The sequence below is a fragment of the Blennius ocellaris genome (assembly GCF_963422515.1).
Source record: "Blennius ocellaris genome assembly, chromosome: 20".
Classification (NCBI taxonomy): domain Eukaryota; kingdom Metazoa; phylum Chordata; class Actinopteri; order Blenniiformes; family Blenniidae; genus Blennius; species Blennius ocellaris.
The window spans coordinates 19,564,545-19,582,066 of NC_137669.1; positions in this window are offsets into that span (position 1 = coordinate 19,564,545).

Genomic DNA, 17,522 nt, shown 5'->3' on the forward strand with positions numbered 1-17,522 from the left:
ATATTTTATTCATGTACAAGAGCGTTTACCTGTCATCCCGTCTGCCGGCTCAGTTTGTCTGTGCTTTTAGCTTGAAAATGAAAACAAGGCACCACAAAGGCTTTTTCCTGAAAAGAATCGTCTCCTGTGGCGCGACTGGATATTAACCCGCACGCAACAGCAGCTCGACACACTCCGACCAGCGCCGTATCGTTTACCACGTCGTCACCAGACGCAAACCCATCACAGGACAAACGCGCCGACGTCGATCTCAATAACCCTCATTTATATGCACGTTGGAGGAAAACAAGAACGTTCAAGAAAACCCTTGAACGCCTCAGCCAGGACACCAAACCGGGGATTTCCTCGCCGCGAGGCCAGAGTGCTAACTACTACGCCGCTGCGCTGCGCTCCTCTCATTAATCTAGTGGTCCTAATAAGAAACACATATTGGCCCCGAGATGCTTTCACACGAAACGACGGAGGGGATTAGAAACCTCATTAAATCGAGCGACAAAGCCATTGTGTCGACAACAATTGAACAAAAGTCGTACGCTCCCACACGAAACCAGCAAACAGTCAGTCATCATGTAATCGCCGGAGAGTTCCTTCTCGTGGAGGAAAATATCGGATGAGCCAATTACTGTCAGATCAACAAAAGGAATAGCCGTGGCCCTAAAAAAAATCAAAAGTACCTTAAATGAAAACGTACACGCGGCCTTACATCATCCGCGAGGCTGTTGTCACCGCTTCATATCTGCACATGACTGATCCGTCCGTCTGCATTAGTTTGACTGTGACCGTGATGCACATGTGGAGCCGTGGTTGGTTGAGCAAGACAATAATCGTCGCTTCAGCTATTTCCAGCTTGGGCAATTTATTCATCTGTACGTTTTTCTTCCTGACCTAAATTTCACAGCATATCACAGGTATCTTTTTTTTTTTTTTATGTATGTATGTACTAAAAGAAAAAATAGAATGCTGGACAGTGTTACTGCCAGGACGACGCCATGATGCAGGGATCCAACACCCCCAGTAAGACGACGGCGACATCCTTGCCACCAAGTTGAACGGTGTCACCAGGAAGTCGGATCAAGATGAGCTTGGTAGGAAACATGGACAGCAACAGGCCAGAGGAAGAGAAGTACAAGAAGCCTCACCAATGGCTGAGAGTTCACTCGCCTCCACAATCACTTTCATGAAGCGACCTTTAGCTCCAACCGGTAGCTACTCTATTAGCATATTCATTTCTCGGATGGTGCAGTGGAGCAACGGGGTCTGTTAAAATACAAATTCTGAGCACGCAAGGCAAGGAAACCTAAGTTAGGCGCTCTCCTGCAACGAATCCAAATTTTGTTAAACAGTGCCGCAGAATAAGGCTCCCTTCCTTACGGAGCGGCGGTGGATCCCCTTTCTCAGCTCGGTTTGGCCAAAATATTCCAGTGAAGCCAAACGCTGGCAGACGCACAGACTCTCACAAACACAGAAAAGCCAGGAGCCTGTCCCTGTACAGCTCAACATTGTTTGTTTGTTTTTTCTCCTGATTTTCCTGAATATGTGCAGATCTAATTTGGACTACCTCAGTATTACAAAAGCCTTCAAGATTGGTAGCCACTGCCATGTCGTGTAAAAATACAACGAAAACACAGCTGGTAGTTATCGCGATGACAATCCAACTTCGTCGTCTGGCCATACGAATATCTGTGCATGGATGTGTGTTTTCATGACGCAATCAATCAACAGCACCCACTAGTGGCCCAACAGAAAAACTACAACTTTTTTTTTTTTTTTTTTTAGCATTTCTGCCGTTTTCCGGGTAAACGGACATCGTTGTCAAAAATGTCGCCGTGTGAACGCTTCTGAAACAAAAACACAAAAGTTACGTGTCGTCATGGAAACGAGGCCTCACTTTCTACAAAACTAATTAGCGATGCATACCCAGCTGTATCACTTTTTGAGGAAAAATGTAAGCGTGGATAAGAGGATTCGGGTTTTAAGCGTGAGCGTGTTGAGCCTTTTGGAGATTAATATTTATAAAAATAAAAATACACCTACAGATGTGTTGGATCAAGTGGAGGAGTCACTGTGCAAAAAAAAAGTACAGCCGTGTTTGTTCCTGGAGGTTATTGTGAGCCGAGAATACCGTCGGCCAGTTGTACCCACGTCTCCGGTGATGACGCGCACGCCCGGAAACTCGCCACATGCCGCCAGTAAAAATCCCCCCCCACCCCCCCACCCCCCCACCCCACAAACGTCCGGGCTTGCGGGCGAAGGCTGTTGATCTTACGTATGAAGCTCGTTTAAAGCTCCTTCTCTGGGGGACACTGAAAGCCCCGACCACCACCAATCAGATTAATCACCGCTGACTCATAAAACAACCGTGATGGATGGCGAGGCTGCAGACGATCCACCTCCTCCACCGGCGCGGGGAATGAGCTGCACCGGGACCGACATCCACAACGCGGCTGAAGCCGGCCATCATGCGGCAAACAAGAGAGTGATTTAAAACCCTTAATTACACCTTCTTCCCCTGCGCCTCGGAGATATACATCACCCTAAACACACTGGCGTTTTAAGGAACACCCTCCCTCTGATACGGCGTTATATCATCCCTCTTGTGATGTGCAACGCTTCTGTCATCGGGCCGCTCTACCCGCTCTCTCACCTTGCCTCCACTTCAATCAGTGATTCCCCTGCATTTCCCACAATGCTGCTCAGCAGCCCCCAGAGAGTGGGAGGGAACTTGTTGATTTCACTCCGAGGTAGGCGTATATAGGCATACAAACAGCCATGAAAGTGCGATCAGTCAGCGTTTGGGGCGATCCATGTGTATCCCGTGGCTCCACAGAGCGCTCCGCCACGTTTCCAGCATCGTGTCGACGTCAAACGTTGCTGCACAGTAAAGGAGCTGATGCAAAATCTCTCCATTAAAAGGGGCAAAACAATAACTTTATTCCTGAAATGAATTCAGCTCGTGAAAATCAATCCGCACCGAACCCGAACGAGCCATTCATCAAACCAAAAAGCATCGAGTAATAATTGGTTTTAGCGTCTCGGCTGTGAAGATTTGCAGCTTTTCTATAAATGATGTGACTGTAAATCGAGTTGTGCTTTGACAAAGCGAGTGATTTCATGACATCTGCTCAAGGGAATTTAAATATACACATTATCCAAAGAGACAATTGAACGCTGCGGCTTCGCGCAGCAACAAACACCGAATGTTTCTGAGGGTTTTACAAACACATCGGGAGAAAAGTCACATTTTCAGGCTCAATTTATCATTTTCAGGCCAATTATGATGCTCAACAGCACCTGTCCAAGCTGTGTCTGTTGTCATGTCTGTAGTGGTTTGAGGATTAAGTGAAACATCAGTGAGTCAGTCTCAGTTAAATTGATGTGGGATGAATCATTTCTGTCATTTATTTAAAAAAAAAGACATCAAAAGACATTCCTGCTTGTAATGTGTTTTATAACCCAATGATGCACGTAAAAATTTTTATTTTTATATACACACACATATATATATATTTGTGTTTTTCATTTGTTTTTCATTTGTGTTTTTCATTACAAATAATCATTTTGACGTGTGAAATATCCCATTTTGGCTAAATAGGACAACTCTAAGTGTTTGAATTATGCAGGGAAGCTCTTGCCCAAATGGACCCTCACTTTAGTAACCCAGAGAGGCAGGTGTAGGTGTGCAGCTCTGCAACAAAAAAAAAACCACTGGCTAAAACGTATCCTCCACCACACAAGGTCCTGCGACTGGATGTGTGCTGCTCTCAGCCACAAGCATGCACCTACACACACACATATCCACAAATTCACTTTTCGCCGTCCGGCACCTGTGAGGCAACAGTGCAGTCAGTTTGCAGTGTTTCTACATTAGCATGATGCATTAGCATTCATGAGGCAATTATGTTGGAGCCAGCCATGGCTCTCCTGTGCATGCGTGTGTTAAAGTGTGTGATCATCAAGTCTTTTTTCCTCATGACTCTAATGTTGCACACATGGACAGAAACACACAACCCCCCCCCCCCCCCCCCCTTTTGTTTTACAGGCTGCTAGGTGACTCCATGTATGGGTGATGCTGTTGCTGCATTCAGGGCTTCACAGTGAGACACAAAATGGGAGGGTTTTGTTGCATTATGTCGAGGCGTTGTGTTGCACGTATGGAGGAGCCTCATGATGTCTGTCTACCAGCACTGCAGCACCACAACACGGACAAAACCAAGGCAGCAAAATACCTGGGGTATTTTTTTTTTTTTTTTTTTTCCCCCTCTCTCCTCTCTTTTTACACAAAGGTTCCACAGAGAGGATGCTGATCCTATACATGCGGCACCCGTCACCATTTTTCCCCCTTGGAGGAAACAAGAATAAAGAAAAATACACACCACGTCTTGTATAAATTAAGGAGGGGATAACAGTTTCTGCCTTTCATAAATAAACATTCTTACCCCGAAAAGCGCAAACATTGCACTGCCACACATGCGCAGGGAAATGTGGCATCACTGACGCCTTTAAGTTCATTTATGCATCAGTAATAAATAAACCCATTTCCCTCTTCACCCAGTGTGACAGGCTGTGAAGTTACGCAGGGTTAAAAATAATAGTAATAATAATAATAACAAAAAACAAAAAACAAAAAAACACGACTCCGCTCTAACAAACACCCCACATGGAAGATAAATGAAATCTTGTATTTACCTCCTCTGCTCCGGGTCGTGTCCTCGTCCTACCGAGATTCCTGGACGGTGACATGAAACCTGTCACCTACATGTTTCATTGTAATCCGCAGGTCTGGAGGAAGGAATCGATTAGCCGCAGTGGAGCCTCGCGCGCGGCTCTCCTCCAATACCGAGCGACAGCAGCGACACACAGGAAGCGTTATAAAGTCTACAAAAAAACAAACAAACAAACAGAAAAAAAAAAAAAACCCACGGTTTTCTCTCGAGTGTTGTCACGTTGTTGTCAAGAGTGGCGGCTGCGCTCCGGCACCGTGATGCTCTCCCTCTGCCTCCCTCACTGCCTGCTCTCTGTCAGGTCCGCGGCGCGGCGCTGGCCGCCGGGCGCTCATTGGATAATCCGCGTGGGGAGCGAACAACCAATCGGAGGGCGGGACGGTGTCCCGGTGCGGGGCTTCTGATTGGCTGAGGCGCGTCGGTAAATTCCCGGCACGCGAGGCTGCGAAGGCTGACAGTTACTGTAAATATTAATCCACTGACCGTTAATCCAAAGATCCGAGTCACATCTTATGGCTGCGCTGCTAAGAAGTATCGTATAAAACATTTATGTTTTACCGGCAGTTTGTCCGATAATGAGCAAAATGTTACATCCGGTGTGTAACCATGACGACACTGCCAGTTGGGGCTGCAGGCCTGATGGACACTTCTTCCAGTCCGGTTCATGTAGGAGCATTTAATATGCAACTAGGAGGCCTGCAAAAGAGCTGAATTCTTAACTTTGCATTCTATTTCCAGGAAATAGTTCACACACATGCAGTTGTCGTGAGTCTTGTCAGTGGCGTGAATGTTTTCCTGATCCTTCCAACACATGCCTTTGTCCGGTAGTTTCTCTGAAGTTGGTGACGTCCAGATGATGAAGGACGCTGCGCTGACACACAAATAAGGTGATTTCAAAAAGAGGAAATACAGTTTCAGTCAGGAATCGTGGTTTTCCTGGGCGATGAGACACTTTTTCAAAAAATGGGCTTCAGAAAAACAATTGATTTGTATTTTTTCGTGTGAATGCAATACACTTCTGTATCACTGGGTGCTGTTGTTTTTGTTGTTGTTGTTGTTGTTTGTAATGAAACCCCACACGCATGCACAGTAGCAACAATTCAGAAAAGTTGCGTTATGCCCCATTTCACAAATTTGAGCTTTCAGTGGCTCCGAGCACCGTTGTCATATAAACAGAGACCCAAAACACAATGCAAGTTTTATATTTTAACTTGAAAACCTTGTCGTGTAAACAAGGCCTCAATGTGGCACGCACATCCCAACAGAGGGTTGACGTCAGCCTGCAGACAGACTGTCTTCACCCCTTGTGCAGAAGCTTAAGATATATAGCTTCTGCACATATAGCCATAGATATATTTTGTGTGTCGTCTATAGACTGTAAAAATACATATAAAGCTTCATATTAATAGTTAAAGAGCTACAACATGAAGACACATAGCCAAACATTAGGCAGTAATTCATGGTTTACCTACTTCCTGCAATGTAATGCATAACCATCCATTATAGTAATTGAGTTTATAAGATTAATGCCAGGCTGGTGAAGGTGTGTGAACTGCTTTCTGTGGATAAATAGGAGCTTAATAAGAGTTTAGGTGGGGTTGCCCTCCCCTTTTTTTTTTTTCCTCCCTGCTTGGAGCTCTTCAATGGCTGCTTGATGAATGGGAGGAAAGAGGGGAGGAAGAGGGATGCAGAAGCACCAAGTGATAATGCGGTGTCATCAGTTACCTTGACAACTGCAGCCTCTAACATCCAACGTGTTAATTATGATTCTTTTTTTTTTTTTTTTTCCACCAGGAAATTAGCAGAGGCTTGTTCCCTGTTTCTTGGCCCAGCATCTGTAGCCCAGGCCGTCTTTTTGCCTCCATCACTCACCGCTGAGTCCAACAACGGGAGTGGAAATATAATATGCAAATCTCTGTGGCGCTCTGCCTGCAAGCCCTGGCTTATTTTCCTCAGCAGCCAATAGGTCAGCCAGATGCAACGGCGTGGAAGCAGCTTGCTCTTAAACCCGCGAAAGCAATGTTATCTGCCTCTGACTTTGATTTACGGGACATATTTTGGTCGAAACGACCGGCCCAGAAATAGAGCGAGTTGTTATTAAATCCTGAACAAAAAAGAAAAAGAAAAAAAAAAATCCATAGTTACAATTTGATCTATAGCAGGCAGGTCAGTTCTGTAACATGCACAAAGGCATGTTAGTGGAAAATAACTGATTAAATAGGTGACCTCATCGCTCAGCAGGCAGCTTGATGTTGGTGTGTTGGCCGTTTTCAACAGGTTTGTATTATTTGTTTATTATTATTATTATTATTATTATTATTATTATTATTATTATTATTAATACATTTTTTCAATGATCTGCTTACATGGATATCACTGGTATGTTGGCCTTGGAACTTAATCATATTATATGAAAACAAATGACACCGTAATACATTCTTTAAACATTTTAATTGTGAATATGCCTTATTACACTGGGCTCCCGATTAACACACACACACACACACACACACACACCCATACATACACGCACTCCTCTGATAAAGTGTGCGCTCTGGAAGTGACAGGTTCCTTGCTGGCTCTCACGTAAATGGACTCACTTGGAACATTTTATTTATTCATGCTAATGCAAATTATTTTTTTATTCAAAGACATAATGTGTCCCACAGGTTCTCTTTTGCTTGAATAAGTGCGATCATAGAAGAAGAAGACGAGGCCACGAGTATTTCAGTGCGTTGTGGATTAAAAAAATGTTTTTTTGATAGAGCAGCTTACAAGTTCCACTAATAGCCCAAAACATTATGACCACTAATAGATGAAATGAACAACACAGTTAATCTGCTATTAAAGGTACAACGGTGGGTAACAAGGGAGGAAGTCCCATGTCAACGTCAGGATGGAACTTCTTCTGGAGCGATTTTTGAAGAATATTCTTCAAATTGTATCTTTTGATTATATCTTTATTTGCTTTTTAAGATCGTTGCGGGAAGTGGCGGTCTATTGGACAGAAAAAAATTAATTGAAAAAGTAGTCCTCCGTGTTGACGTGTTAAAGGTGTCAAAATAGGCTCGTGTGAGGATTTGAGCGAGTTTGACAAAGGTCAAATTGTGAAGCCTACAACTAGGTCAGAGCATTTAAAGGAGTCATCGCCCAGAAATCAAAATTTTTTTCCCATGTATACTTGGTTGAAACTTGCCTGAAAAACTGGAGTTTGAAAATGGCGGCTTTGTTTCATTTGGGCTCTTTGTTCCCCGACCAGGGACGTGCACCCCCAGTACGGGGGGGATATTGATTGTGCACCAGTGTCGTCACCGATACGGGAGGCTATTATCATATATGCACCTCTGTTAAATGTAGTGCAAGCTGGGAATTGAACAATGACTCCTATCATAGTGAAGCAACAGAGCTGACTAATTTCTATGAGAGAAAACACATTTTTTTACCCTGAAACAAAAAAGTGTTGTTTTTTTTTTTTTTACTATCGTTGTACATGACATGAAGTGTCAGAAAAGGGCCCGGAAAGTGGGTGACCTCAGTCTGCACAGTTCAAAATGCAGGCTCTCTCTCTCTCTCTCTCTCTCTCTCTCTCTCTCTCTCTCTCTCTCTCTCTCTCTCTCTCTCTCTCTCTCTCTCTCTCCGTTCAACTCCTGCCAGCTGCCTTCTAGTTTTCATCCATTTTTATGCAGATGAATATTTCATTTCCGAGAGAGAGAGAGAGAGAGAGAGAGAGAGCGAGAGAGAGAGAGCTTGACCTGAGTTCGGCAGAAACTCCAGAGGAACCGCAGATGGAGCAGCTACACGTTGGTCTTTGCAGAAATAGCCAGAGGAGTTGGAACACATCAACCCGAGTGTTTGCCAGCTGTTCCCTCACCAAAACACAACCCTGCTCATCATCTCTTAATGCATATATATTTCACATTATCACACGCGCGTCGCAGCGTCAACAGCAGAAAACGCGGGACAGATAAACAGAGCGGTGGGTAGTTTATTATTAAAGACGCCTCTCGTCCCCTGCAGATCACCTGCATTGGGATGATTTCGGGTTTCGCTGAGCATTTCTTTTTGAAACAAGAGGCCGAGGCATCGATAGATCAATACTTTTACTAAACTCGCAATCAATGCGCTGCTGGAGATCAAGCCTGTGCAGCCGGCTCTGTGCTGCACTGAATTAAACATGTGGGTGGTTGTCTTTGTGCAATGCTCTCTGCATCAGCTCAGACTCGGCTATTAGGCCCTCGTGAGGAGGTTCTGATTTCAAACACCTCATTCTGGTTGACAGTTGTCGTCATCAGTCATTCGCCGAATTTAGGAGTAATTACAAGCAGCCACGTTGTGTGTTTGTATGTGAAAAATCAAGAAAAAGAAATGTGGAAGAAAATCAAAGGAAAGAGGATTCTTTGAGGGATTGTGTGAACGTTAGTTCCAGGTTTAAAGGTAAAAAAAAAAAAAATCAAACACCCGAAGATGATCGATCGTTAAAATGAAGCTTCTGCGAGCTGCGGATGAGGATGTAACGCAACACAACAAGAAAGCCGTAGAGAAAAAAAGAGAGAGAGAGAGAGAGAGAGAGAGAGAGAGAGAGAGAGAGAGAGAGAGAGAGAGAGAGAGAGGAGAGAGAGAAAGACGCTCAACACAGAGCAAAATTAGAGCATGTGGAGGAGTACGATGTGGCCGAGCAGATATGATTCAGAGGGGGCAGCTTGATGTGAGGTGCTTCTTGAAGAAATGAACCTTTAATGATCCCCTTGGGGATCCGGCTCCACCGACAGCCGAGGACGAGGAGGGCTCTCCGCCGCTCTATTTAGACCAGGAAGGTCAAACTCCGGGGTCGCGTGCAGTCGACAGCACAACATTAGTGAACACCTGATTTGTTGTCCCTGGCCTTTCACATCCCCCCAGCATCCTCCCTCCCCCCCATCCCTCTCTGTCTCTCTTCTGGATGGGAAATCAGTAACATCCCCCAGAGGGAGAGAGACAGAGAGAGAGAGAGAGAGAGAGAGAGAGAGAGAGAGAGAGAGGGAGAGAGAGAGAGAGAAGTGTCATCCGTGAAACAAGCTGAAACACACGAGGAGGTAATGTAGACCGCTGCATCAAGAACGGATCACACATTAATCACCGTCTCCGACGCCGAACCCCAAGTCAAGTGATTAAAGGAGAACGCTCTCATTTCCTTCCGTGCTGACCGTGAGAGAAGAGGATCGAATTATCGCGTGTTAATTAAAAACCTAAAGCCGAGAGAGAAGTTCGACACAAAGACGGGAAATGAATGACAATAAAAACAACCTGAAATGAAAGTGGTTCAAGATGTTCATTTATCTGTAGGTAGGACTTTAGTGGCGATTAGAGAAAAATGAAAAGATATAGAGGAGAGTTCATAAAACAAATCAAAACTAAACAATCTCACAGGCTGTCTTTCACATCGGGTGATTTATTTCTCATAATATTTCTTATTGTTAAATATAGAAGCAGGAAGGACAGTCCTTCCGGTGAAAAAGTCTCGCTCTTGATCCTGGGGAGAGTCAAACTCACACTCGACACGCAGTTTACTTCACATCAAAATAATACATTTTGCGTCAATTTTATTATGATCATTATTATGATTATGATTATTATTATTTTTAAGCCATACATTTTTAGAAACAACAATCCAAACATAATGGACTGTTGATATTCACAAGTTTCTTCATTACATCAGTACATTTACACTATATTTTTTATTTTCAAAATAAAATTTGCTCCGAACTCTGATTTCTTCCACATTCCAGTCATGTTATCAACCTTGTTCCAGTTAATCAGACATAAGGTTCCTGTCTTTCACCCGCGTTCCCTTCATGTTTGCCCAAGTTTACACAAGTCTCTGATCTGCTGTTGCATTGTGGGTAATGTATGCATCAGACGCAATAATCCAAAGGATAGCATGTTAAAACATTAGTAGAAATACGTTAACCCTTGCGTTAGAATGTGTTACGGCAGCAGGTTTTGTTTTTGTTTTTTTAAAACAAAGAATGTTTTTTTAGGGTCTGACAGTCAGAACTTTTATCATTATGTAACGCTAAAACAAGTGTACGAGCGTCAGTTTGATACTTTAGGCATTCTGCAGTGCAGGTATTCTGATTCGCGGCGGGTTCATGTGTCATTATCGCCACAACAGCGGCTCCATTAGTGTTTGAGTAACCGGTGAGTCAGCGGCGCCGCGAACCACAAACTCAAGCAAATAAGAGGAATTCACACATTTTTTTCCTTTCATGACGTTCACCTTTTCTTTTTTTTCTTTTTTTCCTGAAATGACTTCAAAAGGTTTATTCGACAAAGCAGGTTTCATTTATGCCACAGAGAACCTCCCACCACCTGAAAACTCATGTTTTGTTTTCTTGGAAAGAAAATGAAAAGAGAACGATATAATGCATTTCTTAGTATTTGTGAGTCACAGTTAGTGATGATATCTGCATCTCTACGTGCTTGATTGTTACAAAAAAAACAAAAAGACACTTTCTAAATTGAGCTCATACTAAGAGATACTTCACTTTAGAATAAACTCACAAATATCACATTAAAATAAAAACCGAGGATAAAAGAGCACCAGAGAAAACCCGCAGGAGAACATGAAAACTCAAAGAAACAGCAGGTTTGGAGGAACTAATGACATTCTTATCGTAAATCATTCTAATAACTTTGAGCTTCCTGAAGACTACCAAACATTCAGTCACTTTCAGGATTGGAAACCATTTCATGTGTTTGAAATTTACTCGATAAAACAATAGTACAAGACAATTATCAGTCTTGGCCACGTGAAAAAAGTGAGCAACAGAATTATTTTGACTGTGCTAGTATTTTTATGTACCGTCGTGCCAGATATTCATTATTCTCCTCTCCAAGGCCAAAAAAAACCCCCCACTTTGGCAATTTCTTCTATCTATCTTGTTGCCATTGTGAGATAAAACCATGCACGGTGTCTACGGTCGACTAAACACTAATTACTGAATAACAACAGATTCTATCACCGGATGAACTTCAATCTAATCCAGAAACGTTTCGGCTCCTCCTTCCGAGCTCCTCAGTTACTTTATATTCGCAGTAACTCGTGAAGTAACTTGTCGGACGCGTACTTCCTCTCGCAGTTTCTTGTCCGCCGCCGTCTGACGCACTGAAATGTTTCCGAGGGACTTTCTGATGCGGCGTTTTTTGGGTTTTTTTTGTTGTTTTTTTTCTGCGGCGTGCAGCTGTTCGGCCGCCGCCGCCGGCGGTTCACGGCTCGGCGGCGGGGATGGGAAAACTTTCTCGGGGGCCATTTACAGTGTCTGCTTCTGCACCTCACGCTGGTTTCTATAGTAACGTGCGTACGGGGCGCTGAGATGGCTGAATGTAGGTCAGAGGAAAGATGGCGGCGGCTCACGCTGCAAAAGTAAGCATTGGAATGATTTTAAAGTTTGGGAAGGGAGATAGAGAGAGATAGAGAGATAGAAAGAGAGAGAGATAGAGAGAGCGAGTCTATCCTTTCGGGAAGAAGCTTTTTAGTTATTTAGATATGAAATCTGTTCTAAAGCTCAGTGGAGGAAACGACTCGCCGCCGGAGTCCATTGAAACACCGATTTCGCTCTAAAAGCCAAAACACACAAATGCGGCGTGAATCGATGTCTTTGTTTCCATTACCCTTGTTTTCTCCTCTTTTTCCGTTGTGGCTGGGGGAGGGGGGGGTGCAGGGGGCGGTCAGCCTGCCAGACCACCGTACAGTCAACAGACAGGGATGAGTCAAAGTGTCCTCTGGCCAGCAGAGAGTGCGTCACGTCCAACAGTACCGACGCCGGTCCAACACGTCGGCTCGTCGAACGACCGCTTCAACCCCCGTTTGACCTGATCAAAGAAATGTGAGGACGTCAGTCCAGCTCCGTGTGAAAAAGGTCAAATCCATGTTTTATCCTTCCACTCTACAAGCCCTCAGAGTTCTGACGTCCACGTGTGGAGTCGGTCCCACATGCTGCTCCGACGACGCGCCGCTACGGAGGCTGCATTTAGGTTTTTCCCGCACGATCACGAACCCACACACATCGATGTCGCCGAGGAGATATTTCTACCACCAGGCCGTCACGAGGGAGGAAATCAGAGTTGGTTCAGGATTAATCTGTCCTCCTGCAGCAAACAGGAGTTCAGTGACATAGATGCCATTGAGCAAAGCAACCGGACAAACGCTAACAAGGAGCTCAGTTGTGATATTACTGTATTTTGTTATACTATTATGTGTTATTATCAACACTGCTCCTGTCAAACCATCCAGTCCGTCGTAGCATGATGGACCTTTTCTTTCACTTGCTGTATTACTTTTTTTTTTTTTTTTTCATTTGAGACCTCGTGATGTTTTCCTGCAGTTCTGCTGAATGTTGAGGGTCCAATCCTCCGTCTCATCAAGAGAACTTTGTAATTTGGGTACTTTCAATACGGATACATGTAAAAGATACCAAGTTTAATCTGTTTCCCAGTATTAATAATGTTGTCGATTCTTCATTATTTGACTCTTCAGGGACAAAAAAATTATTTTTGACTGTTGCCAGAGTGCGAAATCGGCACCACCCGGTAATGGGTGACCCAGTAATAATGAGCGACGTTAGGCATCTGTGGAACGCTGTAATGATGTTCAGGTGCTTCGGTTGAGTCCAGTGCAGCCATGCACACAGTCCCCCCCCCCCCCCCCCCCCCCCCCCACACACACACACACACTTTCTTCTCGACACTCAAACCCATTCACACAAAAAAATAACATCCGTGCTTCAGGCCTCACCACTTAAAAAAATAAATAAAAAAATAAAAACAAGAATAATCTTAAAATAAGATAAACAGCACATCTGCAGGCGGTGACCTGGGTTAAGTCGTGTTTTGATGTGGCGTTCACGCGGCCAGTCATCCAAGGAAAAGCAGGCGAGAGCAAGTCGGCCCTGCATCCGTCACGCCGGCGAAAAACTGCAAAACACGGCCATATGGCCGCCGCACATCCCCATATGTCGAGCTGCGGTTTACGCGAGGCGAAGGAGCATGTGAGGAGTAAACAAACTGAGCTACGCACATGAAAGCGGGAGGAAGTAGGGCGATGGCTGTCCAGAGGTTGAACACGGCGTCTGGAGTATAAGTGAACGGCAACGACGCAGCGGCGTGGTAGAAAAGTGATCGCTCCAGTGAAATTGGTAACGCCGTTACTCAAGTTTCAGTGCATCAAATAAAAAGACGAGCTTGTTTACCAGTAAATGCGTTACTGCTGTAACGCGATAAAACCGAGGATTGTGTCGATATTTTCAACAATTTTAAAATGGATATTTTATGAATTTTGTAAATTTTCTAATTTATTTAATTCATAGAATTTGAAAATGGATTTATTTGAACATTTCTGTGTTACGAATTGATGTTTTCCACAGTGGAGGTTTGGAAAAACTCTCCGGTTGCATCTAAACGGGGGGAGGCGGATAGTTGCGTCACAATTAGTGAAACATTTTTTTTTCCGGATTCTGATTATTAGATTGTTTGCTTCAGCTGCCGAACAGAACAAGGAAGAAAAAAAAAAGATGTTTTATCGATAAAGGGCTAATTTCTCCTTCATTTTGGTCATTTATGCAAACAGTTTTAGAGCTGCTGTCTGTCTTTGTCTCACTCATGGACTCTGTTGTCTGGCACGACAAGAACACACAAGAAAAACCTCATACCAGAGCAACCAGGTGACGACAATCACACACACAGGCATAGGCGAAACACATCAGGACGAAGAGCAGCAATCAGACCGGGTGGGGAAGTCAAGGAGCCTGAAACCAAATCTCACAAAAAAAACAACAAAAAATACAGTTTCTTTCAAGAACTGCAAATATCTCACCCATCTAACTGACGGAGTTCTAACAGAGAGAGGAGTCACTTTTACTCTCCAAAACGTTTACGTTGCAGATTTTTAACCAATATCAAACCTTGATTGCAGTTTAAATGGAGAAATCCGATTCACGACAATCTAACTCACTTTAGCAGTGACAGCGTTTCCTTATTTAAACAGATGCGAATCGAACAGACGGTCCAGAGGACCAAGAAAGGAAACTCGGGAGATAGGAGGATTTTAAAATCAGCCTTGAACGAAGCGCAGCTCGCACTAATGGCTTTTGCCAGAGAACAAGTGGTACGTAGCCTTAATCTAACCTGCAGCCTCGCGCCACTACAGCTTCATAAAAGCTTTATTGTTCCATACAGCACCACATAATGCAGTCACACTCGTAAAAAGGTACAGCACAACGCCTCTCCTCCTCCTCCTCCTCCTCTTCCTCCTGGCTCTCTGCCATGGAACGTACGAGCCGTTCAGTCCGTTTCAACCATCGTCACTAAAAGACGTTAACCATGCGATGACTGAGGCGTTATAAAATGTTACGTTCACACAGAAACTTTGAGCAGTAATGTCGCCGTATTACTGACCCGTTATTGTTTCATTAGACTTCTGTTGACCAGAGGAATGCATCGTTAATCCTGGACGGACTCACAGATTTTAGTTTTCGGTCGCAGGAGCAGTGATCAGTGTTGACATGAAGCTCAATTCTCACCGCTTATGCTGAAGAGAACAATGAAAAATAACTTTTATAAAAGGAAACACCGTTGGACACTGGCAGCTGTCCTTGTAGACTGGTAAACCATGTCTGGCCATTTTAAATACAAGAATGGCAATAAAGTAATTTAATAAGTCATTACACTATTAAGGCCTCATTTAAAAAGTTCTTGGAAAATATGAAAACTGTCATTTCTTGGAAAGAACCTTTAAGATTTCTTGTGGCTTCATTAAAGACGGGCAGCACTCCATTAGTTGTGATTTTATACCTTTTTTTTTTTTTACATCATCATCACTACCTTATCAGCTTTATTTAATGTGACCCAAATTAAGTTACTGGTAAGTTTGACATGAAATTGAAATGTTCCACTTATTTATTTTTTGCCCTTTTCCCTCCCCATCGGTCATAAATGTGAATTATGCTGACGCAAAAGCTTTTTTTTTTTAAACAATTTTCACATCTCACCAACTCCTTTGGAAGTTCTTTATTTGCCGACGATACAAACGTCCCACCGTAAAGCAGCACAGGAGCACAGACTTCTGAAAAGTAATTCTTTATTAATATCTTACAATCCTTTATTCATGGTTATGTCATTATTTACGTTTTTTCACCGCCACTTTCGAAAGTGTCATTATTTCATGCTGCCTGACGACAACAAACAAAAGTTAAAAAAAAAAAAAAAAAAAAAAAAAAGTAAAGGAGAGGTTTGAAGAACGAGTCTATACAACACTTGTCAAGGGAGAAGAGAGAGAGATTCACATTTGGGCTCTCGGATTGATCTCTCGTCTCTTCCGCTTGTCAAAAATAAAGTAAACACAAATGATTAAAAGCAGGACTATCAGTCAAGTGAATCGAGAGTGGAGGTGTGTGTGTCTGTATGTGTGTGTGTGTGATTACAGAAAAAACCAAAACGCCTCAATGACCTTTAAAACAACACCTTGTTCTCAGCTGGGTTGTAAAATGAGCCCCCGCCCACCCCACACAAAAAAAACAACCCCAAAAACAATCTTCCATAAATAATCCAACAAATAGAAAATATAAAGCTGGTCTCTGCTCCGGGTGCTGCTCCAAACATTGGAGGATATTTGCTTAGAAAAAAAAAACAAACAACAAAAACAAAAGTTTTCTTGTGAAAAAGGAAATGAAAAGGGCCGCCGGGGGAACGCAAGCTGAAAAATCTCAACTCCAAAAAAAAAAAAAAAAAAAAAATTAAAGTGTGGTACGGATTGGCTGTTGTGCTGCTGGCGGATACATTTCCTCATAAAATGGTTTTTATCAAATACTTCCTGAGAAACAAAGGAAATATCTACCTGGCATGAAGAGGGGAGGGGGGGGAGAGCGAGAGAGAGAAGAGAGAAAGGAAGGTGTGAAGGAGAGCTGCAAGCATGATGTGTGTGTGTGAGAGTGTGTGTTTATCGTGGGCCCGGTCGAGCTCTGGGGTGTGTAAACACGGAGCAGAGAGCTGGAGGACAGAGGCGAGATGTGGGCAGCAGCGCTGGTGTTGCTCGGTTTGTGCTCTTCAGCACAGAGGAGGAGGAAGAGGAGGAAGAGGAGGAGGAGGAACTAACAAACTGTCCATCCAGCTGCTGGTAACGTCCGACACCCACGACACGAGCTGAAGAAGCCGTTCAGCCGACCCCTGGTTGCTACGGAGTCCCGTTCAGCACAACTTTTTTTTTTTTTTTTTTTTTTTTAAATCGCCTGGGCCGACGGCGCGAGACATTTAACCTCACATCCGTGTGTGTTTGAGAACATGCAAACTTCTAGCTCATCCTCGACATCTACTTTGTGTTCGCTGCAGCACTTCTTGTTGACGCGACGCCTCGTACCTCCACAACTCGTGTTCCAACTTCCATATAACTCCATTAAAAAACCAGGGTGAATTCTTCCAGTTTTCAGGCTCCAGGAGAAAAATACACGACCGGCAACAATTTAGAGCCTCTGATTCATCCTGCAGGCGTGGACCGCTAACTGGTGGACCGCTAACTGGTGGACGCACGGAGAGAACATGCAGACTCCACAGTGACCCTGAGCATTCGTCTTCTCGTGAACGGGCGAATCTTTAAACGGTCTGAGGCTGCAGCGGCGTCGCCCAACACTCCAACACATTAAACCCTCCAAAAGAAAACCCGAGACACAAAATTCCTGAAAAGATGCCACAGCGAGCTCCGCGGGCGACGAGCTGAACCTTCAGCCTCCCGTGTTCCTCTCACACCGACCGTGTTCGGATGAAGTGACGTTA